The sequence below is a fragment of the Euprymna scolopes genome, chromosome 19 (genome assembly GCF_053919585.1).
Source record: "Euprymna scolopes isolate OS-2025 chromosome 19, ASM5391958v1, whole genome shotgun sequence".
NCBI classification, from domain to species: domain Eukaryota; kingdom Metazoa; phylum Mollusca; class Cephalopoda; order Sepiida; family Sepiolidae; genus Euprymna; species Euprymna scolopes.
Genome location: NC_136500.1, coordinates 117384187 through 117410933, shown reverse-complemented (window position 1 = coordinate 117410933; position 26747 = coordinate 117384187). Strand labels below are relative to the sequence as shown.

At 34.6% G+C, this 26747-nt stretch overlaps 1 protein-coding gene across 2 annotated transcripts in view; it reads right to left on the bottom strand.

The window, feature by feature from the left end:
- LOC145239898 (alpha-tectorin-like) overlaps positions 1–26747 on the bottom strand; it is a 425326-nt gene that overhangs the window by 170849 nt on the left and 227730 nt on the right. The gene's annotated exons all lie outside the window — the stretch shown is intronic.

Genomic DNA, 26747 nt, shown 5'->3' with positions numbered 1-26747 from the left:
AGCAAAGTGCAACAAGAATAATTGCAAATCCATGGAATACTCAGTTGTTAATCAAGAATGCAGTATTAGCAAAAGCACAGGAAAGGATTTTGAAATCATTGGTGATAGTGAATTCATTTTTTACGGTAAGTTAGTGTGGACGTCATATAAATATATTTGCTAATGTGTTTTGAATACAATGCTTTCCTTTAATATATGCAAATTTTATAAACAAACGCAAAGCAATTTTAATTGTGGTATTAAATGCTACCAAAGCAAGATAAGTTATACTTCTATGATTAAACTCCTTAAAAATCTGTACAAACCTGTTTTTGTGCAGCCTGTTGAGTCTCGTGCGGTCAAAAAGAGGAAAAAAATACAAAATGGCCGCCTTTTCTCTTTCTATGCTTGTGATATTGTGACTTAATATGCAAATGAGATGCTTCCGGTTAGAAATAAAAATGCATGATTTGTAGAGACACTGCTGATTTTTTTTATTTGGCAACTTGAGTAGAGATTTTTGTGAGCAGTGCGTCGTGTTTTGGAGTTGCATTTTTTTGCAACAGAGCATCAAATTTTGGAGTAACGAGTTTTTGGCAGAAGTGTAGAACAGTTAACACTTGATTGTTTTAAACACATTAATATAAATATGTACATGTGGAGCATTGAAATATTTATTTTGATATTATAAACTGATTTGATACATCATATATATATATTAATAATATCTCTGTTAAATGTGTAATAATTTAACCATTTACAAGAAATTCTAATCATAATGATCATTTTGATTTTGTAAACACATAGTTATATTATTTTCTAGTGTAATCCTGATAAGATTATTTTTTGATATTTTCATTTAAATTCTATCTCTCATAGTATTAACATTTTTTATTTGAGAAATTATAAACATTTTTTTCTGTTATAATATTGATTGTAATATGATTATTTCTTCTACAGCACAGTAACCACTTATTAACGCACAAAAGCCACCCATTTCTAGGAGTTAATGGGTCTACAGTGGTTATCAGAACAACAGTTTTCAGGAAATGTTAAATAACTTCCCAAACAATACACAGAAGAACATTTCAAATACGACTGATTGAATGTAAAACAAACTTTCAAATGGTTTAATTCTTAAACTTTTAACCAACAAATGTATTCTTTACTTCTAAACTATTATCCAATAAATTTGATTATTATTCTGAATATCATATCCAATAAATTTCATCTTTGTTTTCAAATTCTTATTCAATAAGCTTAATCTTTATTCTCAATATTCTATCCAATAAAATTAATTTTCATTCTAAATATTATATCCAATAAAGTTCTATAAATTGCATTTCTATTGTATGTTTTTTATTTTTATATTTTTAATATTTACTGCATTGTAATGAAGTTGAGCTATTTTGGAAGAGAAATTGAATGTCATATTCTGGCCAATAATTGCTGTCCTACGGACTTCATTAATGGTAGATCACTTATAAAAACTTCACACGATTTTAAAAATGCGGTACCTACACTCGCTTGAATATTTTTATTATGCAAAATTTACGCAAAATAGATCATAAAATATGAAAAGAACAAAGAAATTTAAAAAAAAAAATATTCGTTCTTTTTATTAACTTGAGACCAGATTGCAAGTTTCTTCAGTTCGCTGTGAGATGTGTCAGGTAATGAGTTTTTTTCTTCAAAATGGCGAGAAATAAAAAATTTCGTCATCTGCTCACATGTTTTTTTTCTGTATACATACATGTATGTTTCTATGAGTGGATCTATGATGTGTGCATATACAAGTTATGTGCTTGTGTGTGTTGTTAATAACCAGTTAATCTTTGTGCCATTTGGATACACAACTTAGAGACAAACTTCTTCGCATTGTCAAGGTTGCTGCGAAGAAGGTGGGCTCTCTACTCTCTGCTAGAAAATTAGTTCAGCCTGAAAGTATCGCTACAAGGCCACCATTCGCCCATGTATGAAATATTGTTGTCACATTTGGACTGGTGCATCTGCTACTTGTCTCTCACTCCTGGACAGTGTTCAAAAGAGAGTCGCCAACCTGATAGATCCTGAACTGTAATCTAAGCTTCAGCCTCTGTCCCATCGACGAAATGTTGCATCTCTCTGTCTGTTTTACAAGTATTTTAATGGTGAATGCTTCGACGAACTACTAGCCCTTGTACTCCCTCGATTTAAATACTCTCGAAAAACCCAACAGCAAGGTCCCACCTCTACACAGTAGCGATCTTTAAATGTAAGAACTCCTACTCTCATAGTTTCTTCCCCAGAACTGCTAAACTTTAAAATTCCCTTCCGGTTTCCTGCTTCCCCAACTGTACTGACATGCAGAAGTTCAAGTGTAATGTAAACAGACATCTTGCTGCTCAACTCCCTACATAAGTATCTCTGCAACTTATATCCTTGATAGTAGCCCCCTACAAAGTGGCACTGTGCCTTGTTTGGGGTGAAAATGTAATAATAAAACCAAAAACAAATCATTATTGCGGACCCGTCTTTACACAAGATTAACACAATGAAAAATATATTGATTAATTTAATAGCCAGATACAATAAAATTTCCGCAATCATTATTTCGTATATCTGCATAATTTACTGTTAATAAGACTTTTTCAAAAAGGAACCTTTAAAAGTCTATCACATTTCACTCATCAGTTTTCGCCAATTAAACGCAAATCACTCGATGAATTTTCGATTTTTTCTTCTATCAAAGAAATACATGAATTTTTCATTTAATATATTTTATTTCTCTTTATGGAGTGAATTTTTTTAAATATCTAAAAAGAAAAAACATCGAATGAAATAGAAAAAATTGCCGTAATTGTACGAAATTTTCTGGACAATATAACAAGATTATAAGGTTTCACTTAAAAATAAACAAAAAAAATCCACATGGTTTAAAAAAAAAGGTTTAAAATTTTGGACTTTGCAGGTAAATATGCAAATAACTATTCTTTTTTTGTTTTAAATTAGCTTATTTTATTTATTGATGTTTTATCGTCAGTTTATGATATATAAATCTGAGGTGAGAAGATTAATTATTTTCATTTCAATAGACATTTCAGAATGGGGGGTGAATTAAAAAACGCTTGTCTAGAATATTATATTCAATTTATTAGAACGAGCATAAAATTTCACATTGAACCTGAAAATATCGTAAAAATTGATCCAATAGACAAATTTTGATAGATTTTTAAAGTGAAAACATAGAAAAAATTTAACTCGAAAAATTCAATTGATTTCATTACATAGAAAAAATGGCTGCATGAATGCGCGCAGGCACTTTGTAAACACTACATTTAAAAAATAAAAATTTTTATTTCTATTATTTTTTTAAACAACTTTAATAATTTATTTTGGAAGTATATTCCATAAAGAAATCAAACAACCCACTTTTAAAAGAGAAATTACGAGTTTTTTTTTTATATTTTATTTTTATTTGCAGTTTTGTGTAAGGAGTGGCAAAAATTCCCCAAAATTATGACACACCTAGCTGAGCACTTATTAAAATTGTTTAATTGTTTTTTTTTTGTTTTTTTTTTTTTTTGCATTTTGGTTAAATTTGCTAGTTTGCAATTACTGATAGCCCACTCCAAAAATTGAACAAAAGACGAAAATAAAAATAATGGTACTCTTGCAGAATTTGACTCCCCCTCCGGATTCCAATTATGGTTAGGGTTCGATCGGCAATCACCGGATTCAGCCGAGCCTTGTTCAAGTGTTGAAACACTAAATCAACATTTTATTTAATTTTTTGCATAATTAATTAATGATGGGAGTATTTTTTCTGTTTATTTTCTTAACAGCTGTTGACAAAAAATAATTTGTATATTCTCTTGAAAAAAAAATGTCAAACATTTCTCGAATTTCACCTAACTATTTACATTGTTCACATAAAGCATTCATCTTTTCTTTTTATACTAAAAATTATATTTTCAAAAAGAAACGTTTACTGCAAACTTTCTTTAAAAAAAGTACAAGTTTTCCTGAAAAAAAAAAAAAAATCTTTCACCTAACAATTTATGGTAAAAAAATTCATCTTTTCTTGGGGAAAAAAAGCAACTTTTATTGATAAAAAAATTACAAAAAATAATAAAAGTAAATAAACAATACAAAATGCAACTCTACTTGAGGAATGTATATATATATATATATATATATATATATATATATATATATAGCAAAACTGGTAATTAGTAAAAACCTGAAAAAGTGCTCAATACTATTGCAGAGCAAATATGTGTTTTATTTTTTTATAACCGTTTTATCTGTTTAGTTACACATGTTTCGGCTGTCAAATCATATTTACGATCCAGCAACTTCGTCATTTCTGTAAAGTCTGACGAAGTTGCTGGATCGTAAATATGATTTGGCAACCGAAACATGTGTAACTAAATAGATAAAATATAATAAAGAAATAAAACTGTAAAATGTTTTTGACTCCTAATGGGAGTATGAGACGAATGGATTTGCCAATCATTTTTATAACCAACAGCTGTTGGAAACGTTTCAAAATTATTATAAAAATTGTCGAATTTTGGATTCAATCAGTTCGCCGTTTACTACGTCACGGACCGCATTTAATTCTTGGCCGTCATCTTGGTTACTGATCTGAACTACGCTGCCATCTTGGTTACTGATCTGAACTACGCCGCCATCTTTGTTCAACACAGTATCTCAGAACTTAACAGGTTAACTACGCCATGGACCGCATTTGATTCTTGGTCGCCATCTTGATTACTGATCTGAACTACGCTGCAATCTTTGTTCAACTCAATGTCTCAAAACTTAACAGGTTATGGACCCAGCCACCATCTTTTCTTTGACGGAATCTAAATTCAAATTGTGGCAGGCAAAATTTCTGGGATATCTAAGGGTTCGAAAACTACACAAAGTCATACAATCTCCAACAGAGAATCCAAACGACCCTGAATTTCTGGAAAAGAACTGATTCAATGTTTAGACGATAGAAGTCTGTCTCTGATTATAAGAGACGCATTGGATGATGGACGGAAACCATTGAATATATTAAGAGAACATTATTTATCAAAAGGGAAACCGAAAATAATATCCCTATATACAGAACGAGGATGAAACGATTACCGACTACGTTATAAGGGCAGAAACAACCGCCAATGCCTTAAAGCTCTCAGGTGAAATGATAAGCGATAGCTTGTTGATATCAATGACCCTCAAGGGACTTCCAGCCAATTTTAAACCATTTAAAATTGTTATAACTCAGAAAGACAAACCCATAAATTTCAGCGAATTTAAAGTGGCATCGTGCAGTTACGAAGAGACTAATAGTATGCTCGTGGACAATATTATGAAGTTCAAAAATGCTTCTCGAAAGCAGACAGCACCAAATTATGAACCTCACCACAACGTATTCTCCAAAAGTAATTTTCCCAAGAAAAAGAATAAAATTATCTGCTATAATTGTGGACAACCCAACCACAAAAGTTTACAATGTTGATATAAACGCTCTAAAATGGACTCCGTAAAAAACGTTGAGAACTTTGAGGAAGAACATAAATTTCTATTCATATGTAACTTTGACAATACCACAAACGGTAAAAAAACGGTATCCGAATTGAAAGCTTTATCTGAAAATAACGCATACGGAATAGTGGCAAAACAACAGAAAAAAAAATTTCTTCACACTAGGTTTTTTCCAAAAAGATCACAGCTTCTGGCAGAGAAACGTTTAAAGCAAGATTTGTGGAAAAAGGTTTTTCACAAATTTCTGGAGTGGAATATTTTGCAACATTTTCACCAACGACAAATTTAACGACAATTAGAATTTTATTACAACTTGCCACTCAATACAATTTAAAAATACATCAAATGGATGTAAAAAAATGCTTATTTAAATGCTCCGATTGACTGTGAAATCTACATTTACCCTCCAGATGGATTTAAAATGAAAAATAAAAATTATTATAAAATTGTCGAAATTTGGATTCAATCAGTTCGCCGTTTACTACGTCACGGACTGCATTTAATTCTTGGGTGTCATCTTGGTTACTGATCTGAACTACGCCGCCATCTTTGTTCAATACAATATATGAGAACTTAACAGGTTAACTACGCCACGGACTGCATTTGATTCTTGGGCGCCATCTTGGTTACTGATCTGAACTATGCCGCCATCTTTGTTCAACACAATGTCTCAAAACTTAAATTATATATATCTATATATATATATATATATATATATAGTTTCTGTAAAAGTCTGAGAAAGCTACAGACGGCCAAAAAGACGGCCGGGTAGCTGAAACAATAATGTAACTTAACAGAAAGACATGGTAATAAAAATAAAACGTGTGCATATATATATATATATATATATATATATATAATTTAAACACGGAAGTTTTTGAATATATGGTTAAGTAACAGTTTTAGTCATTTAGAACTGCTTTAAAGCTTCACCACTCACTCATTTTTCGGCCAAATTTCAAACAATTATGACAGTTTATAAATCTCCATTCTATATGCAAATCAACTTATATAATTTTTATAAATATATATTCATAAATTTTACAGTAATTTTTTTTTTTTAATTTTTTATTTATTGTATTTCTGTTTTTTCCCAGTTTGTTTGGTTTGAAATTCGTCTTCATCTGTTACTTTGCTCGGCTTAATTCGGAGACTGCCGGTCTAACCTGAACCATAATTGACGAAAAACCCCGACGGTCCGGGTCAAATTATGCAAGAGTACTAAATAATATTTTACCGGGTATCTATTGTACAGATCGGCCGATAAAAAGGGTTCTTCCTCCTTATTGTAATGAAATTGGCCAACCGAAAAGTTGATATTTAATTTTAAAAAATCATGATAACTCCTTACATTTCTGGTCAATTTCCACAATAAGCAATGTTATCCACCTAATTGTCATGTCACAATTATTTCGGTCTTCCATGATTACACGAAAATATGATTTCGGCTATATTTGCTTTTTCACGTGACATGTGACGTGGAGGGAAATAGCTAAAATTTCTAATTTCTTCGATAACTATTTCCTTTAATCTCTCTAATTCCTCCCGTATCATTTTTCGTAAGTTTTGGCTATTTTCATTACTGTGGCATGACAATTCAGTGGATAATATTAGTTTCACTTGAAAATCATTATTTCCATTTCTGAATATCGCAACAATAAATAAGAAGCACCAAAATGTTTACAAATATTCTCACTAATTATATTTGAAAGTAATATATATATATATATATATATATATATATATATATATATATATATATATATATATATAATTAAAAACAACAGTTTACCAAACTATTTCCATTTTTTAAAAACTTATCCTACAACATTTTTACATTCTTTTCATCTTTATTTCTTTATTCTGAATTATCAATTGTCTCCCACTTACTATGTTGGTTTATTCTTTAAACAGTTGGTTCTGTTGTCATTAAGGATCCAGAAAATATCTTGAAAAGATGGCAAGAACACTTTACTGATGTGTTTCACAATCCCTCAGCAGTAGATGCTGATGCAATTGATAGCCTACCACAATGTGATATCATATTCAGAATGGATCATTTGCCTAGTCTAGTTGAGGTGCAGTTGGCTATCGCACAAATCAGCAGTGGCAAGGCACCTGGTTTGGATGGTGTTGCGGTGGAACTTCTTAAGATTGGAGGTGCGAATATTGCTAATGCTATCCTTGGTTTTGTTGAGGAAATCTGGCAAGGTGCTCCTGTTCCACAGGATTGGATTGATGGTGTCTTGGTGACCCTGTTTAAAGGAAAAGGACAGAAGAATGTTTGTGACCACTACGGTGGGATTATGCCTATGGAAGCTGTTGGGAAAGTTCTAGTATGACTTTTATTAAACAGGTTACCAGAGGATGTTTGTCCTAATGCTATTCCAGAGTCACAAAGTGGCTTTAGGTCTGGCAGAGGAACTATGGATATGATTTTTTTCAGCTCAACAAGTCCAGAAGAAATTCATTGAACAACAGATACTGCTGTATCAAGTGTTTGTGGATCTAACCAAAACATTTGACAACGTTAACAGGGATGCTTTCTGGTTAATCTTAGAGAAAGTAGGGTTTCCTCCAATCTATGTTAGAATATTACAGGGAATTGCTCAGGGATATGAAAGCTCAAGTCTCGTTTAATGGAAAATTGTCTGATAAAATCCCAGTTGACAATGGTGTCAAACAAAGGTGATATTCCTGCCTCTACTCTTTTCTCGATATATTTTGCTGCTCTACTTGCTCATGCATTTCGAGATTGCGATAAGGGTGTCATGTTAAAGTTTTGAACCACAGGTCGCATTTTTAATCTTAGAAGATTTAATGCCAGAACCAAACTGCATGATGTCTTGGTCAAGGAGTTACTGTATGCAGACGATGCTGTTTTTTGTCGCACACTAGGACTGATATGCAGCATATAATGGATAGCTCTGCTGACTCCTGTACTGCTTTTGGTCTGAGGATCAATCTGTCTAAAACAAAGGTGATGTTTACCCTGCACCGGGCCAGTCATATGTGGAGCCGAACATCATGGTCTGTGGTGCTAGACTGGGAGTAGTTGATTCATTTGTGTACCTTGGTACTTCTCTGTCCAGGGATGGCTGTCTCGACACTGAAATCTACAGGCGAATTCAGAAGGCAACCGTAGCTTTTGGAAGGTTGGAGAATAGAGTGTGGTCTGATCATAGCATCACAGACAGGATTAAGATCTGCGTTTACAAGACCTGTGTGGTTACCACACTGTTGTATTCATCAGAGACATGAACATTGCATCAAAGGTACATTAAATGGCTTGAACAATTTCACCAAAAATGCTTGAGACATATCTTAAACATCAAGTGGCAAGCACAAGTACCCGATACTGAAGTCCTTGTGAGAGCATATCTAGTGTTGAGACCCTTGTAATCAGATCTCACATGCATTGGGTGGGCCACTTGATTTGAATGAAAGATTGTAGTCTGCCAAAACAAATTTTTTACAGGGAGCTGGAAAATGGCAAGCGCCCTCAACACAAGCCTAGGAATAGGTTCAGGGACTCTACAAAGAATAATTTGAAAGTCTTACAAATCGACATCGACATATGGGAAGAACTTACTCTGCAAAGGCCGAAGTGGCGAAAGCTTGTACGTGAAAGTTGTACTGCTCTAGAGGAAAGAAAGCAGGCCTACAGCAATCTGAAGCGAGAGCTTTGCAAAGGTTTAATTAACGGTCTTAACCATGACACACAGAGCTGGAAATACGACACTTGTGAACAAATACTTTTTTCAAAAGTTGGCTACGTCAACCACCTTAAAGTCGCACAAAACTCCTGTTCAGGTCAACTTTGCACCAAGTGATCTGTTTAACATGCAATAAAGTTTGCAAGTCTACTGCTGGTTTGAGAAGACATGATTGTTCAACCTCCAGAGGAAGTCAACTCGATAGAAATTGCTCAATTTGTATGTCACATCTGCTTCAAGATATGAAAATCTGCATCGGGCGTGCAGAGTCCTATGAGATGGCATGGACGACAGGATTGGGAGAACTCAATGTGACAGCGATCATCTTGAAAAATGCAGCAATCATCATATATATATATATATATATATATATATATATATATATGTGTGTGTGTGTGTGTGTGTATGCGTGTTTAAAAAACAAATAAAAAAGGATGAGGATGTAAAGTGACAACAAGTAGGATCTCATAGAGTCATGCAAATATAGGAGAAAGGATATAGGTCCCTATCTTAAAGCATCCAGTAGAAATCCCTAAGATATTTTTAAACTAATATCTTGTACGTATTATTTGGATTATACAAACTACTGTTCTCATCTGCGTCATGGCTAAAGTACTTGGTAAAATCAGTTGTAAAAAATGATATTCTCCTGAAAGTTGAAGGTTCAATCCTTCGTGTGAGCGACAACAAAAATACAATGGCAAATTACTTAGCACCTCTATCCAGTCATGGCTGACGGAACAAGAGTATGCTACCCCCGTGAAGTAAAGAAAAGGTTCCACTCGAAATTTTGTTTAAAATCACGACAAAATACACTTGAAGAAGGTCGGAGGTTAGATCGACCGAAACTTTGTGAAAACCAAAAAACCACACTCAAGATGAGAACAGTAGTCCGATGAATCCAAATAATACGAATAACCAATCCTCATTGTTGAGACACTTGTAGTCTGTCTAAACTGTACGAACGAACTGACTAAACCAAGATGGCCGACTCCTATTTATATCACCACAAGCAAGGGAGGTAACCATGTAACTGAAGCAAGGGAGGTAACCAATGTCTACATTAACATTGCTGCTGTCCTCAAGTGAATAATTTATTTCTGATTTAACAAGTCCCTTAGAAGCTCAGACGAAGCTCCTGCCTTGGTCAAACAATCAGAGACCTGATCACAACCCTTGATCCATTCTATCTGTATCTCTCCTCTACTCTTCATTTCCTTCAGCCTTGCTACATCTATTCTCAATCGTCGATCGCTTACCAGATTGTTGGAATTCAATGTCTCCACAAGTGATGCATTATCTGTCTTGCAGAGAACGTCTGGCAATTTAGATAACTGAAATACCTCTTGTATCATAACCGCAGTCAAAACACCAGCATCAGCTCCCTCATTCAGAGCAAGAGTCTCTGAGGCCAATGGGCTTTTTGTCACTCTGTCCAATTTCTTTGACGCCCAACACATGGGGGCCATTTTGTCAGTACTTCCTCCAATAAAGACAACAAAACCACCCTGTGAAGATCCATCTTCCAGACTGGCATAAGAGGCATCAGTATAACACAAAATGTGTAAATCTGAGGGCTTTCCCAATTTTGGAAATGTTATAGAACCCTTCTTGGATTTCAATTTTGATAAGGCTTTATTCGCCTCAAATAAGGCTTTTACTTTGGGATGTTTTCCAGTGTTGCTCATTTTACACACATCAAAAGCTATATCAGGGCGTGTTTGAGTTGAAACCCACATCATCTGACCTGCAAGTCTCTTCAACTCATGCTTTTCTTCTTCATTCAGTTCATCATTTTTCCTCAGTATCCTCCCTTTGCTTATTTCTATTGGAGATATGGAAGATACATATAGATCTTGTTCTACAGTGATCCCATTTTCCTGTTGATTAACATTCAGTCCAACATATTTGAATGTTCCACTTTCATGAGATCCCACCTTAAATTTTTCTTTCAATGTTGCAATCACATCCCTTTCAAACTCTGTGTTTCCACAGAAAACAAAATCATCCACGTGCATAGCAAGAATTCCAGTCAAATTTCCTTTAATATCATGCCACAAAAACAATGCATTATCATAAGCACTTGCTACTCCTTTTAATTCAATCAAAGCCTGAGTAACTCTCTTGTACCATGCCCGTGGAGCATCATTCAATCCATAGATGCATCTTTTTAATTTCCACACTTGAGATTTAGGACAAACATCAGATGGTGGCCTCAGGTACACATCTCTCTCTAAAATACCACCTTGCAAAAAGGCTGAGGTAAAATCTATGGTCTGCAGCATCCAATTCTTTATTGATGCGGTTAGCATGACCATTCGCATAGCTTCACGGCTACATGTTGGGGAGTCCGTTTTCAGATTACTATTTTCTTCATAGCCTCGTGCTACAAGGCGAGCTTTCATTGTTTTCTGATTATCCTTGAATTTTTCAGTAATCACCCATCTTGTGGATATTGTTTTTTGACCTGTGTATGGCACACATTCAAATACTTCATAGGTGTTCATGTTTTTTATTTCTTTATGCTTGGCATCCATTACAGCTTTCGACTGCTCTTGTTCAGCGGTGAGCAGGACTACATTTTCCTGTTCAGTATATTGGGGCACTTCTCTCCAATGATCAATATGATTCCAGTTGATACAAACTTGATCCTCGTTTTCATCCTCAGGTTCTATATTGATCCAATGACTATATTTGCCAGTTGATTTAGGCTGTACTGACATAACCTTTCCTTTCTTCCACTCCCCACTTCCATTTATTTTATAAGTTATGGTCTTATTTCGGCCAGGTTTTTCAGTCTTATCTCTTAAACTGGTAGAACTATCAACAACTTCTTCTCTGTCTATATCTTCACTTTCTACCACTTGATTCTGCAACTCCTCCTCCTCAACTGAAAGGTATTCATTCTTCCCTTCTGTAGTGTTTCCCAGCATTTCAGCTTTTTTTGTTCTTTTTTCGTTGTTTTTATTCACTTTCATCAATTGGCACGGATGCATCCTATAAAATGCTCCGCCATGTCTGATTAAGACAAACTGGCCTTCTCTGCCTAACACTTTTGCTGGACCACGCCATCCTTTAAAACCCTGCCTCCGATAATAGATTTGGTCTCCGGTAGCATAATCTTCATCAGCATAAGTTCTGACATTAGACCTGAGAGCTCTCCTAATTCTCTCACTGGACTCAGCTTCCAAAAAGTTTCTCCTTGCACTATGGAGAGCATTTAAATTTTTTCTCACCATGTCACTTGTAGTAGAGGACTCCATAGCAGGTAACTGGTCTGTCAGAATTGAGGGTGTATTTACATTGAAACCGAATACAAGTTCATTTGGACTGTGTCCAGAGTAATTGAGGAGGGCATTTTTTGCACAAATAGCCCATGCCAAGGCAATTTCAGGTTCACACTTCTCATCGTCAATTGTTTTTTTCATTGCCTCAGCAACTATCAAATTATGACGTTCTACAGTACCGTTGCTGAATGGACTTTCTGCGGCAGTAGTACAGGTCTCTATGTTGAGTTTTTCATTCATCTGTCTATAGTGTTCGTTGTTGAATTCACCCCCATTATCACTCAGAAAACGAACAGGAGATCCGAAATAGGTAATCCACATCATAAAGATGTTTTTGATGATCTCCTCCTTCTTCTTTGTTTTGATCAATGTTGCCGCTGAATACCTGGTAGCGGCATCAATGAGATGTAGTATCCACACCTCATTGTGGATGAACTCTTTCAAATCCATGCAAACTGTGTGATTAAATCTATTGCCAAGAGGCAATCCCACAACCGGTCGCAGTGGAGCTTTTTTAAATCTAAGGCAAATTTGACAGTTTTCACAAACCTCCTCAATCGCCTTTATAAATTCCTTGTCATTGAATTTGACACTTTTTTTAACCAAGGAAACAAGTTTTTCCTTCGAGGCATAAGCAAACTGTCGATGAAGTTTTTCTGCTTTTTTTTTTTTTCTGTGAAAGAACACTGACCAAAATTCTGAACATGTAATACAATGTTCTTAGTACCACTATGATCCAACAACTTATTTGTTAAGGGGAGACAATAGTGCCCTGAAGTTGTGGTCTTTAGTTCAATACATTTATCAAAAATCCAGCACATATCTTTCCGGAAATCTAGCACTATTCCTGCTGTCTTCATTGATTTGTGACTTAATAGAAGAGGCAAGTCGTTTTTCACAATATCTGCTTCGATATAAACTCTTATACCTCCGAGTGTAACCGGAAATTTAGCAACTTTAATTGCTGTGACAGCCACTCCATCACCAAAACAAAAACTCCGGTCTGAGTTCGTATACTTCACTAGTTGCAGGTCACTTTCATTTAAAGTATCTAAATAAACATCAAGCCACACTTCGCCAGCCAGTGTGCGAGTACAAGCAGAATCCAAGACTGCCATTCCAAATGTTTCCTTTACAAGATTTGAGATTTTTTCATTTGTACTGTTCAAATAAATATTTTCTTGAATGAACAACGTAATGTGTATTTGTTCTGTCGCTTCCGTAAACCTGGGCGTATTTCTAGGACACTCTCTAATTAGATGGTTCGGAGACTGACATTTGTAACACAACAACACGTTTCCACTTCGGTCACATGGATTAGATTGTCCTCGACGAAAACGCCTTTTATTGTTACCCGGTTTAGAATAATTATAGTTGACGATTTCGGGCTCTGATTTCACTGCCGGTACATTTTCATCACGATAAATGTCACCAAATACTTTCTTTATCGATTCCTTCATGTTTTGATACGTCAAAACAGAACACGTTGTCCGCGCTAATTTTTCGTTCTCTTCCGATATGTTAACCGCTTGCACTCCTTCCGGTAGAATAATGTAGAATTTTTTTAATCTTTGGTACAAAAACTCATAACGAACAAGAAAGTCATTTATACTGGTACCTGACGATCTTTTATAAGTGTAAAATTCCTTAAAAGTCATGTAAGCGCGTGTGTGTTCATCCTTTAAATATATGTCATCCAGTTTCTTTATTAAGATCTTCAAGCCATCTCGTCCGCCGATGTCACTTGTTGGCAATTCACGGACACATTCTCTAATATTCGGTGGTAGCGTCAAAAACACTGCTGGCCCTTTTTTTTCCTCAGAAAGATCCGTGAACAACGACCACATTTCAACGTCTTGTTTCCAGTTCTCGTAAACATCCTCCCCCTCCAACAATGGAGGTTGTTTGTTCGAAGTTGCCATATCCGATATCCGATCTGTCTAGTGCTACAGACAAGCTGTACAAATTGATGCGGTTAGCATGACCATTCGCATAGCTTCACGGCTACACTCATCTCAAAAATTCAGAAATATCAAATGTCTTATACATAAGCTTCACATATTTAATAACTAACAAAAATGGATGTAGTCATAATGTGATTGAAAACACTCATCTTAGATACATGACGAAATAATTTATAAAGAGTTTTTCAAAAATTTGGTAAGTATTAAATAATATATATATATATATATATATATATATATATATATATTAGCAGGTCAATCCGGCTTTGCTCGGGCCCTATGTACTGTTAATAACTTTATATGTGCATATGTATATATTAAAAAGTGTGAATATATAATATTGTAATATAATGTAATGCCTTTCTATATAATAGACTTCCTTAACTAACATTGAGAAAAGTTAATAGAGACTGCAGGGGTCAAACTTTTTTTTAACTTTGACCCCAATTTTGATCCCTTAATATTTATTGTTTTGGTCTCAAATCACGTGAAAATGTTTTACCGATGTCCAAGTAACCTACATCTAAAATTTAATTTCAAGTGTTTAGACCCAAAATTGGCGGAGGAGTTTTGTAGAATTTGCAAAGGTCAACACTTTCAACCTTGACCTCTTGGCAGCGAAACATTCGCCCAAAAACCGATTAAAAAGGTTGCTGCATGACTGAATACCCTTTATGTATAATTTCAAATGTTTAGACTAAAAATTGGCTGAGTAATTTGCTAGAGACCGCAGAGGTCAACTTTTTAAAACTCTGACCTTAATTTTAACCCCTTAGCATTTATTGTTTTGTGCTCAAATCAAATTATAAAGTTTAAGCCATGTCTAAAGAAGCTGTATCTTAAATTTAAGCGTTTAGACCCAAGATTGGCGGAGGAGTTTTGTAGAGTTCTCAAAAGTCAAATCTATGAACTGTAACCCCTTAACAGCCAAATTTTGGCCGAAAACCGATCAAAAAGATTTCCCCAAATGTCAATACGCATTATCTAAAAATTCGAGTCTTTAGACCGAAAATAATTAACAGAGTTGTTGTAAACACACAGGCAGACACACACGGTGACATTTTCATTTATATATATATATATATATATATATATATATATATATATATATATATATATATATATATATATATATATATATATATATATGTAGGTGTGTGTGTGTGTATAAATATATATGAATTATTTCGCAATTGTATCTATAATACAAGGGAAGTAACTCCGAACATTTCAAATTTAATTATCTCCCTTTGACTAGGTTGATTTATAGGTAACAGTGAGTAAAGAATCGTCGTTAAATCATTAATTTGAGGGAGATAACTCTATTTTACTAAGATGTCTACTTATTATTATTTTTTTTTCTTACGAGAATTTGTCACGCTGAACATTTAACATTACGAAAACAAAAAAAAAAAAAAAAAAGGAAATGAATGACGATGAATGCTCTGGAAAAGTCATTTCTGATCAATTACGAAAATGCCTTGGAAAAACCATTTCTGATAAATTATAAGAAAAATATGATTTGTTCTTAAACTACTTTATTTAATGTGACAAAACTTTTTCCCGTTTTTTACATAGGAATCAGTGAATCACCACTTATCAAAGCCCGAAGACCACTCGAGGATAAGAATTAATGGGTATACATTAGTCAATGTGATTATAGCGTAGTAAAAATAAATAGTGGGAATTTTGTAAATTGGTTACTTAGGGGGACGGTTCATCATGAACTTGTTTACATTGGACTTGAAGACAATCAAATTGTAGTCAGCTGGAAAGAAGGCAAACGGAAGCGAATTCCACAGGCGTGCCGTTCTAAGAAAGAAGCTTTGTTCATGGAATCTTGTATTGGTACAGATAAAGAGTGTAGGAAATTGTTGATAGTGGTTTTGGCTTGTCGCAGTTTCAAAATCACCGCCTCCATTTTTTCTTTCTCTCCTCGCCCCCACTGTTTCTCTCCACTTGAAAAAATGAAGCGATTGGTCAACGCGAGCTAACGTATGAATGTATCTGGGTTCAGTGAATAAATTCGCTTTCATTTCATTTCTTTCTTTTCATCATCAACGTCGCTACGCACGTCAGAATTTAAATATATCAACAAAACGCCAACAAAACAGGCAATTGACTTTTTACTTTTAGACGAAATTAATCTAAATCGAATCAACAAACTCATAATCTACTCTTGATTGCATAAATTTCGTTCTAGAATTAATTACAGTCGTTTGTTTGTATTATTGGGAGCGACATCACACTGGCCAAATAAATACAGCCAGCCTAGGCTCAACCAGACCAAGTTCCGCCCGGCCTCTGTGGGGGCTGGGCATGAGTCTCAAAGACCATATGCGGGAGCAACCCCACATATAAGACCATTGCTCTTGAGCAATCAGTTATTGCTCACTGTAGGAGAAACCCTTCATACCAATTGTCACTCTCCAGTTGCCCCTCGGGGGAGCTGGTCCCTCCCCCCTTCACTCTCCACATTAAAAAATGGCCTTGTGCCTAATTTGTTGAGTGGGGAAGCAAATAAATACACCAAGTTTCGACCTGGCGCCAGCCCCGGCCAGGAGGGGGTTAGGAGGAGGCTCCCGAAGCGACGACTGATGCTAACAGTCACGTCGACCGAACCAACCTGCCGAAGGATTCCCAGCGACACCAGCCATCTCAACAGCAGTTCAAACAGCCCGTTAACAGGGCTAATAAGTTTTTTCACTACTGCTATCCCCCTGAAACCTACAACAGCACACTTCACTCCCAGTCTCCAGCACTTCCAGCTCACTTCAGCAGCTTCTTGCTCATTCCCGCAGCCTTTCCAGCCCTTGGTGCCTCTAGCTCACTCCTGTAGCCTTCCAGCCCTTGGTGCTTCCAGTTCACTCCTGCAGCCTTCCAGCTCCTCTTGCAGCTTTCCAGCAACCTCACTTGCACCTTGCTCCTCCAGCCTGCAACCTCTCTTGCACCTCACACCTCTGGTCTGCTACCTCGCTCGCACCTTGTTCCTCCGGTCTGCAACCTCGTTCGCACCTAGCTCCCTACCAACCGTCTTCTTTTTAACACTGATCCTCCGTTCTCAGTGTCATCTGTTCCTTAACACCGACCACCTCATTCTCAGTGTCCACCCTCCGTCTCCAGATCGCCCTGACATCCAGCTGATCGTTCCAGACCCAGCAAGCAACCCTGAACCATGCTACGTCTGGAGTACCTGTTCCAGACCTCCAGACCTTAGCCTCGAGTGACGTGCGACCTTCCAGGCGACCAGCATCCAGATCATACAATTTTTCGCTTTCTTTGCAAAGATTGGAGTTCAGCTGAGCACTTGCCATGAAAATAACAAATCTTATTTAATGTAACAAAGTTTTATAGTATTAATTAAAAATGAAAATGCGGCGATATTGTAACAACGTTTTCTATTTTATATACAACAATATTGATCTCTGATATAATTCACTATTTTTGAGAATATTTGTACAGTTCCTCTTCTTCACCACAAAAACTTGATCAGGTGCCGTATTTGTGAAAAGATGTTAGAGTCAATTGGGCACTTTGCAGCAGGGTGTAGTGGATTGGAGAGAGAGAGAGAGAGAGAGAACTGCAAAAGACACGATCGCATGAGGCTTCGGATATACTGAGAGATTTGTAAGAAGTATTGGATGAAGTGTGCGGGAAGGTAGTTCAAAGAGGTTCCTGATGAATTGAAAACAAGTGAGGATGGCAATGGTGAGACAAAAGTGTCATAACGACCAAGCAATTGGAACATAATCATCCGGATTTGGTCGTCATCGAAAAGATCTAAAAACAAAAATGGCAAATTGTAAACTTCTCAAGACTCTGAGACAGGAATGTGAAAGAGAAGAACGAGAAGGGGAGCAATTATGCTCTGTTGGTTTTGGAGATGAACACAAATAATCCCTGTCATATTTGGTACGCTACGAATAGCATCAAGTCGTCTGGATGACAGTTGAAAAAAACTACGAGTCCCTGATGTTTTGGGCAGCCTTCAGACCTCTGCTATTTTAGGTACCTTAGGAAAACCCTTAATCTTTGAAGTTCCCAGTTTAGAGTCAGGATTGACGGAAAGTCTTCTGAGAATAACCCCCATTTCTTTTCAGGAAGACGTTGGTAAACGAAATCAGAATTATTATTATTGGCTCACATGGAGTTTTCACACAAGTCAACAAACGATCAGTTTGGAGACCTGTGATGTTCTCTGGAAGCTGAGTGACAACAAGTCTCCCCAGACGTCCAGCTCCCTCCACCTCCTTCGATAGCATTTGCAAATAAATTTGTGTTATCGCAACAGCCGTATACCATTGATTTTTCGCTGGTAGTGCCTATTGGTTTATACTGGAATTTGAGTGACACTAAGCCTCCCCACGATCCCAGTTCTCTTCGCGCTTGTCCAGCGGAGGTCTGGCCAGCGCTCTCTCCTCAGTCTTTCCATCATCCTTGACACTTCTCGGCTCTTTGGTATCACTTTTCTATTGGGGGGGGGGGTGATGAGACAATGGGGGGATGCATGATGGTGGTGTAGAACTTGTAGATATGCAGCTTCGGCGTTCTTCATTCCCTGTAACGCTTCTTTGTTATATTGTCTTGTGTTATTCCTCACATTCTAGGGTTTCCTTAATATTTCAGCCGTTTTCATTATTGTTAGGTGTTCTATTTTTGCAGTTATTCCTCTGATTCCAATTTCTGCCATTCTTTTTTCAAAGTTTTTCGGAATTGTTCCTAGTGCTCCTACTATTATCGGTACTATTTTGATTTTCTTCATCATCCAAATCCCTTTTAACTCTCTGGCTAGCTCTGTGTATTTGTTTCATTTCTCCTTTTCTTTCATACTCACCCTGTGGTCAGCTGGGACAGCAAAGTCTACGATTTGACAGGATTTTTCTTTCTTGTTAATTATTACGAGATCTGGTCTTCTTGCTTGGATGGGTTTGTCCGTCTGTATGTCCATGTCCCATAGGATTTTGTGGTTCTCGTTTTCAAGTGTTGTTGCAGGTTTATGCTTGTACCATTTGTGTGTACGCTCAAAATGCAGTTGTTTGCACAATTCCCAGTGCACCGCCCTCCCCACTTGGTCATGCCTGTTTTTGTATTCCTTTTGGGCCAGTTTGCTGTATTCACTTACTATATGGTTTATCGTTTCGTCTCTTTGTCCACAAAGTCTGCATTTGCTGTTTTCTTGTGTTTTATCGATCCTTGCTTTGATATGGTTGGTTCTTATCGAGTTATCTTGTGCTGCAGTTATTGGAGATTCAGTTTCTCGGTTTATATGTCCTTTTCGTATCCATGTTCAGGTGTTTTCGTTATTCTCATTTTTTATCATTCTTATGAATCTTCTGTGGAGTTGTTTCTCTTCCCATTTTTCTTTTCTTGTTTTGTTATTTGTCTCTCTGTTTTCTGTTTTGCTGTTTTTTTCAGTGTCTCTCGCTGTCATAATTATCCTTTCAGTGTTTTACATTATGTATTCTTCTAGTTTTTTTTTGTGTTCTTGACACAATCTTCTATACAGATCAGTCCTCTCCCGCCGTCTTTTCTTTTCACATAGAGTCTGTCAGTATTGTCCTTTGGGTGCAGTGCATTATGCATGGTCATGAGTTTCCTGGTTTTCTGGTCGAGTTGTCTCAGTTCTTCTTTTGTCCACCCTATAAACGGTCCAGAGGATCTTACTAGTGATACTGCCCATGTATTTATACCTTTTATTAGGTGTCTGCTATATAATTTAGTTTCCAGGAGTTTTCTTGTTCTCCTGAGGTATTCCTTTCCAATTTTCTTTTTCATTTCTATTGCTCTGATTGTGTCCGCTTCCAGAATTCCTAAGTATTTATAGTCGTCTTGTTCCCCTAGTGCCCTCATTTCTGTTTTGTTTGGTAGTTCCATGCCTTCTGTAATTTCCAGTTTTCCCTTTCTTATAACTAGTTGTGCGCACTTTTCCATTCCAAATTCCATTTGGATATCTTGGCTGAAGATTCTGGTAGTGTTGATTAGTGTCTCTAGCTCCTTTTCGGTCCTTGCAAAAAGTTTCAGATCGTCCATGTACATCAGATGGTTCATTTTTTCCTCTGTATTGGAGAACTTGTATCCGGCTTGATACTTTCTCAGAATAATGTTCAAGGGCATCATGGCTATGATGAACAGTAATCGTGATAATGATTCTCCTTGGAAGATGCCTCTTTGTATGTTAATTTCTGTTATGTGTTGTCCATCAGCTGTCAATTCCAATCCCCATGTTTTCATTGCATTATCTATTACGTTGGTGATCCCGCTTGGTATTTTATACATTTTTAAGCATTCTATTATCCATGCTTGGGGGATCCTGTTGTACGCTTTTTTGTAGTCGATCCATGCCATGGCTAAATACTTTCTCCTCCTTTTTACCTCCTTTAGGATCTTTTGATCTATATATAACAGGTCATGTGTTCCTCTTTTTCCTTTTTGGCATCCTTTCTGCTCCTTGTGGATGAGTCCACAGTTATTCAGGGAGTGGTAGATTTGTTCCCTCAGTTGCGCTGTCACATAGTTGGTAAGCACATGATTGGCCTATAGTTGCTAGGGACGGTTCCTTTCTCCATGTCCTTCTGTAGCGGTGTGGTTCTACCTTTTGTCATCCAGTCTGGTACGCTTGCTTCCTGTATACATCTTCTCAGGTTTTGGGCTAGTCCTTCTTGTAAGCTTGTGAATTTTTTTTAACCAGTATGCATGTATCCCGCTGTGCCCTGGTGCTCTCCAGTTTGCCATTTTTCCTATGGTTTTCTTTAGGGTTTCTTTGCTGATTTCATTCACTGTTCCTTCTTCAATTTGTTGTAACTCTTCTTTCATGTCTTTCAGCCATTCGGCATTTCTATTGTGATCTCGTTGCTCTTCCCATATTTTACTCCAGTAGAGTTTTGTTTCTGTCGGATTTGGTTGTTCTGTTTTTGTTTTTCCTCCGTTCACATTTTGGTAGAATTGGCTTTTATTAGTTTCAAATGTTCTGTTTTGTTTGTATTGTTCAGATTTATATCTATATCGTCTCAATCTCACTTCCTTTGCTTTTAATTTTTGGTCCAGTTTTTCATGTTTCTTGTTTAGCCTCTCCCTGTCAGTTACATTTCCAATATTCCGTTTTCTACACATTGCTTTCTTCCTGTTGATCATTTTGGTTTCTTTTTTATGTTTCTGTATTTGGGTTTCTAGTCTTATTTCCCATCCAGGTTTTGCCGATCCGCTTGTCTCCAGTTGTTTTTCTGATTTGAGATTCATCCTTACCATTTTGGCGCCTGCGTAAATTAGGTTGTTTAAGTCTGTGATTGTATTTGCTGGGATATGTGGGAGGAGCTTGTTAACCTTCTCTGTTTCTGTTTTTAGTTTTTTCTGCTCTTGGTTCTTTAACGATGGGAGTTTTGTTTTTTCCTCGTTCATCAGTTGTATTATTTTATTTACTTCATTTGCTTCATTCTCTGTTAGTTTTGTTTCATTGTTCTCGGTTTCCACATTTGTGGACTTCGTTCTTTGTTGATCCTCGGCCTTTGGTGTTTTTACTTGTCGGGCTTCAGCTTGTGGGGTTGCTCTATGTGCGATTCCATTGGGGATGCTTCTTGTTCAGTTTCATCATTTATTTTTCGCTGTATTTCTGTTAGTTCTAGTTTAGAGAGCCAACCTTTCTTGAGTATCAGTCTTGCTTGGTCCGCAATTCTTTGTTATGTCGTATGGAAGTCACTGGATAGGTCCCATAGTTCTTTCATTCATTTCCGATAACCTCCATAATAATAATAATAATAGTAATATTAATAATAATATTAATAATAATAATAATATTAATAATAATGATAATAATTATTATCATTATTATTATCATTATTATTATTATTATTAATAATAATAACTAGCAGTACCCGTGGAAATTCCACGGTAGTTGAAAACATCAACCCTCATATCAGCAAACACCTAATCACATAAGCAAACAATTAATATGAGGCTGCCTTTCAATAGAATAATCAGTGGAATATTTGTTTGGATCAGAAGGTAATTTTTTTTAGACAAATACTATTTTAACTACTTGAGATTATTACACGAAATAGAACTACAGTGAAACATCTAGATGTTAATTTTATTAAAGTGACTTGTAAATCAGTAATAATTATGTTACTAGAAACATGTTACATCTTAACGTTTTGCATTTTTTCATAGTGGTAAGAGAACGGGGCCAATTTGCAATACAATTTAATGGAATAAATCAGTAAGTAGTAGAAGAAGTTGGTTGAAGAATAAAAATGTAGGTTTTGGCAGATTATATGGCAAAACTTGAAATAGAGTTCGTAAAATAATTTTTTAAAATTTCATTATGCAATTGAATGTCTGAATTTGTTAGGTATTTCCATTATCATTATTGAAGTTATTTAAACTCCTAATCACATCTTTATTGTTATCTTGCAATAGATGTTGATAGTTGAAATTTTTATTAGATGGGTTTTGATTGTTTTCATTATTCAAATTATTCTAACTTTACTCTTATTTTGATTGTAATCTTGAAAATGGATATTGCTTGTCTGATTTTCAGAATTTGTATTCCATAGGATATTGGGGTAGTATTCAGGATAGGCATCACTTATTAAAAAGTGATATCAACTCTTAATACTGTAATCAACTCTTAATACTGTAATCAACTCTTAATACTATTAAGAATCTGTTTGCAAAGATCTGGTAATTTCACTTTTACAATAAATTACCTCCACACAAACAATGATTACGAAATGAAAACATTTCTTTTCATTTTGAATAAAAATCAATTCACTTATAAATTGTAGGAGAAAATATTGCTTAATTATTTCATTTTTCATAAATTATAATCATACCATAGATAAAATATGTTATAATTTTATGAATAAACTAAGGTCTTGATATCTAAAAAAAGCATTATTTCTTTATATCTTGACACACAGACAGAAACAGGATTCAATGAAGATGTTCAAATGGAAAATAAATGTTTTCTGAATATTGAATTAATAAAAATGTTCAAATTGAACAAAAATGCATTGAATTATGAGTTATAAATCCATTCAATTAACATTACAAAATATTAGCAAAACCTTTGTTAAGCATTAAAATACCTAAAATATTTTTTATTCATTGAAAATAATATTTTAATAAAGCTCCTATGAAACCATGTTCATAGAAAGATCAAAATGGAGAAAAGATTTATTCAAATACAAGTCTGAAAATATCCAATGAATCATTGAAAAGGTATAATATGTTATTTTTCAAAGTTCAATCAAAACTCATCAACTGAGTTTTAGAAATATCAACAATTAATATTTGCTTTGAATTTTAATCAGCAATACAAAATTCGTATATTACATTGAAACAAGGTAATATTTAAATTCAAAACGCTGAATATTTTGGAAAGTTAAAAATGATAAAAAGTTCTGTGCATAATAATTACAACACAAACCATTAGGCTATGTAATAAACAAACAATATTAGATACAAATTTCAATAGAGTGAAATTTGTGAATACAGTTTTTCTTTAATTATAAGTATCGCATAAAATGAGGATGTTCGAATAAATGAAAAGGTTTTTATGCAACAAAACTATCTCTTTCATTTTTATTTTTTTAAATAAAGATTTGGAAAATCAGAGAATATTTTCTTGAAATAGAGTTGAAAAGTTGAAATATTGATATAGATGCCTCACTATCTCTTGATAATATAAACAAAACTTACCTGAAGTTTCTATTCAGAAGAATTTTCCTCAATAAATGCTATATGTTATGAGTTTCAATACCTTGTGTATTTAATCCATAAGTGGTTGTGTAAGTCTCATGAAACACATTCAAATCCAGATTCCTTTAATAAGGTGTATGCAATGTCAACAAATTGGAGCTGTTCTGTTTTGTAATATTAAATCTTCAAATATAAGGAAATCAAAATGTTATGATTTTGTTCAAATGTGTTTTTCCATCTAACTCTAATGTGTAGAGGAATTTATTTGTTTTTATTCAAATTTAAGTTTGAATATATCTAATGATTCTTTTAAAAAGCCTCCAAAAGTGTATACTTAACATATCAACTGAGTATTAGAAATATTATCAATCGAAGAATCTGATATTTAATTAAAATACAAAAATATTATTTCACTTCTAATCAATGAATAATTATAAAAGTTAAACTAAATATATTTTTCTATATCTATATTAATATGCATGTTAATCATAGGTATGTATATTATGTATATAGGTATATAAAGTGAAAAAATAATTGCATAACGTTTCATGACCATTTGTATACATATTACATATGTATGTAATTATATATTTTGTTTAATTTCCAGCTACCTCATGAATAAAAGTAAATGTATTTTTTCAAATATCATTAAGTAAAGATTTTCCAATGCAGAAAATGTTTTTTTTCTTTGAATTTCAATTTATCAATTTATAAATATTTGAAAATGTGGGAGATTTTCCCCCAAACCTTACTAAATTCAGACTTTAAAATGTCATAGAAATCTAAAGTTTTTACATTTAAAGACATATTTGAAAATAGGTGCAATAATGTATTTTACTTTACATCAACAATATTTTTAAATGCTGAAGAAATGTGTTTTCTTCAGATTAACGAACATTCCTAAATTTAAGGGAATATTATTTTAAATTTACATTTCCATTTTATGTGCAAGTTTTGAATTTCTCTTTACAATTATATTCATTAAATACAAATAAAAGAAAAGTGTTTCCTTTCCACAATGCAAATTTATAAAATATAAAATAAATATTTTTCTTTCCAAGTACTGAGCATTGTAATTATTTCTTGATGATTATTGCAAAATGTAGAAGTGTTTTTTAGAAATATCAATGAATAAAAAGAGTACATGTAATATTTTAATTTTAAATCCTGTAGCTGAATCCAATGAAGATTTTCAAATGAAAAAACAATGTTTCCTTAAATTTATATCAATTGTACTGCTGCACATGTATTTTTTAATATTTCAGTCATGATAGAGGTTTAGGAAAATACGTCTCTGCAAGCTATGTTCTTGGTGTAAGTGTTTCCTTTTTTTTTTCCTTGGCTGTTAGTTTTCATGACTTTAACTCGTATATCAGTGAACCTACGGGCTCTTGAAAATGCAACATATAGTTGGCCATGGCTAAACACAGGTTGTGGTAGAAATAAACCAACTTTTTCAAATGTCTGACCTTGAGATTTATTCATAGTCATTGCATATGATAACCGAATCGGAAACTGGTTTCTTTCTAAAATGAAAGGCAATTTGGTGTCACTTGGGGCAAGTTTTATATGAGAAATATATTTATATTATTTATATATATTTATATTAATTTATACGAGAACATGCTTTCCTAATAATGCACCACTTATTAACGCCGCTTCAATTGAATGTGCATATTTTTTACTTCTAATTTTGTTCCATTGCACAGTCTATTTTTATGGATATATTTCTGAGAAGTATGACTATGCATCCAGGTTTTAAAATCAATTTATGAGGAGGCATTCCAGATGGCGTCAATGAATTAAGAAATTCGGGTTGATAACGCATAGCTTCCACAGGATCACCAGTCTGTATTTTATCTGTGCTATAATATATGCGGCTATCACCAGCAAGTTGATGTAAAACCTCTTCATTGATCAACAGAATTTTTTGGTGAAAGAATTATCCTATTTCTTCTACCATGTTTTGATATATTTTAAAAATATCATCAACCAGAGACCTATCAAGGTATGATATTTGTGGCACTTCTATATCATCATTATCAGACTGGCCTGGATATTCCACAAGATTTGTTGTTCCATTTCCAAAATTCAGTAACCATAAGGCGAATTCACTTTCATTGGGTGTTGCTCTAATATTTTGAGACAAACTATACTGTTTAAACTAAAGACATAGAGGAGAATTTTTAATGCAGATTTCAATTATTTCCTCACGACTTCCCCTTCATAATATGGGTGGAACTTGTCTGATATCTCCCCCCCAAAGCATAATTTTTCCTCCAAAAACATTATTATTATTGCTTATGTCTTTCAAAGTTTTGTCAATTGCTTCCAAAGCAAATGAAGGGAGCATAGTAGCTTCATCTAATATAATCAAATCAATATTTTTTAAATAATTTGCATGGTCAGACGTGGGAGAGACATTGCAAATAGAAGTCTCTGTTAGTGCGATAGGTAATTTAAACAAACTGTGGATTATTCTTCCTCCTAAAAGTAAAGTAGAAGCAATACCTGTTCAGGCACCACAACATACTTGATAGTTTTTCTTTTTGAGATTATGACATTAAACATGAGTTTTGCCACAT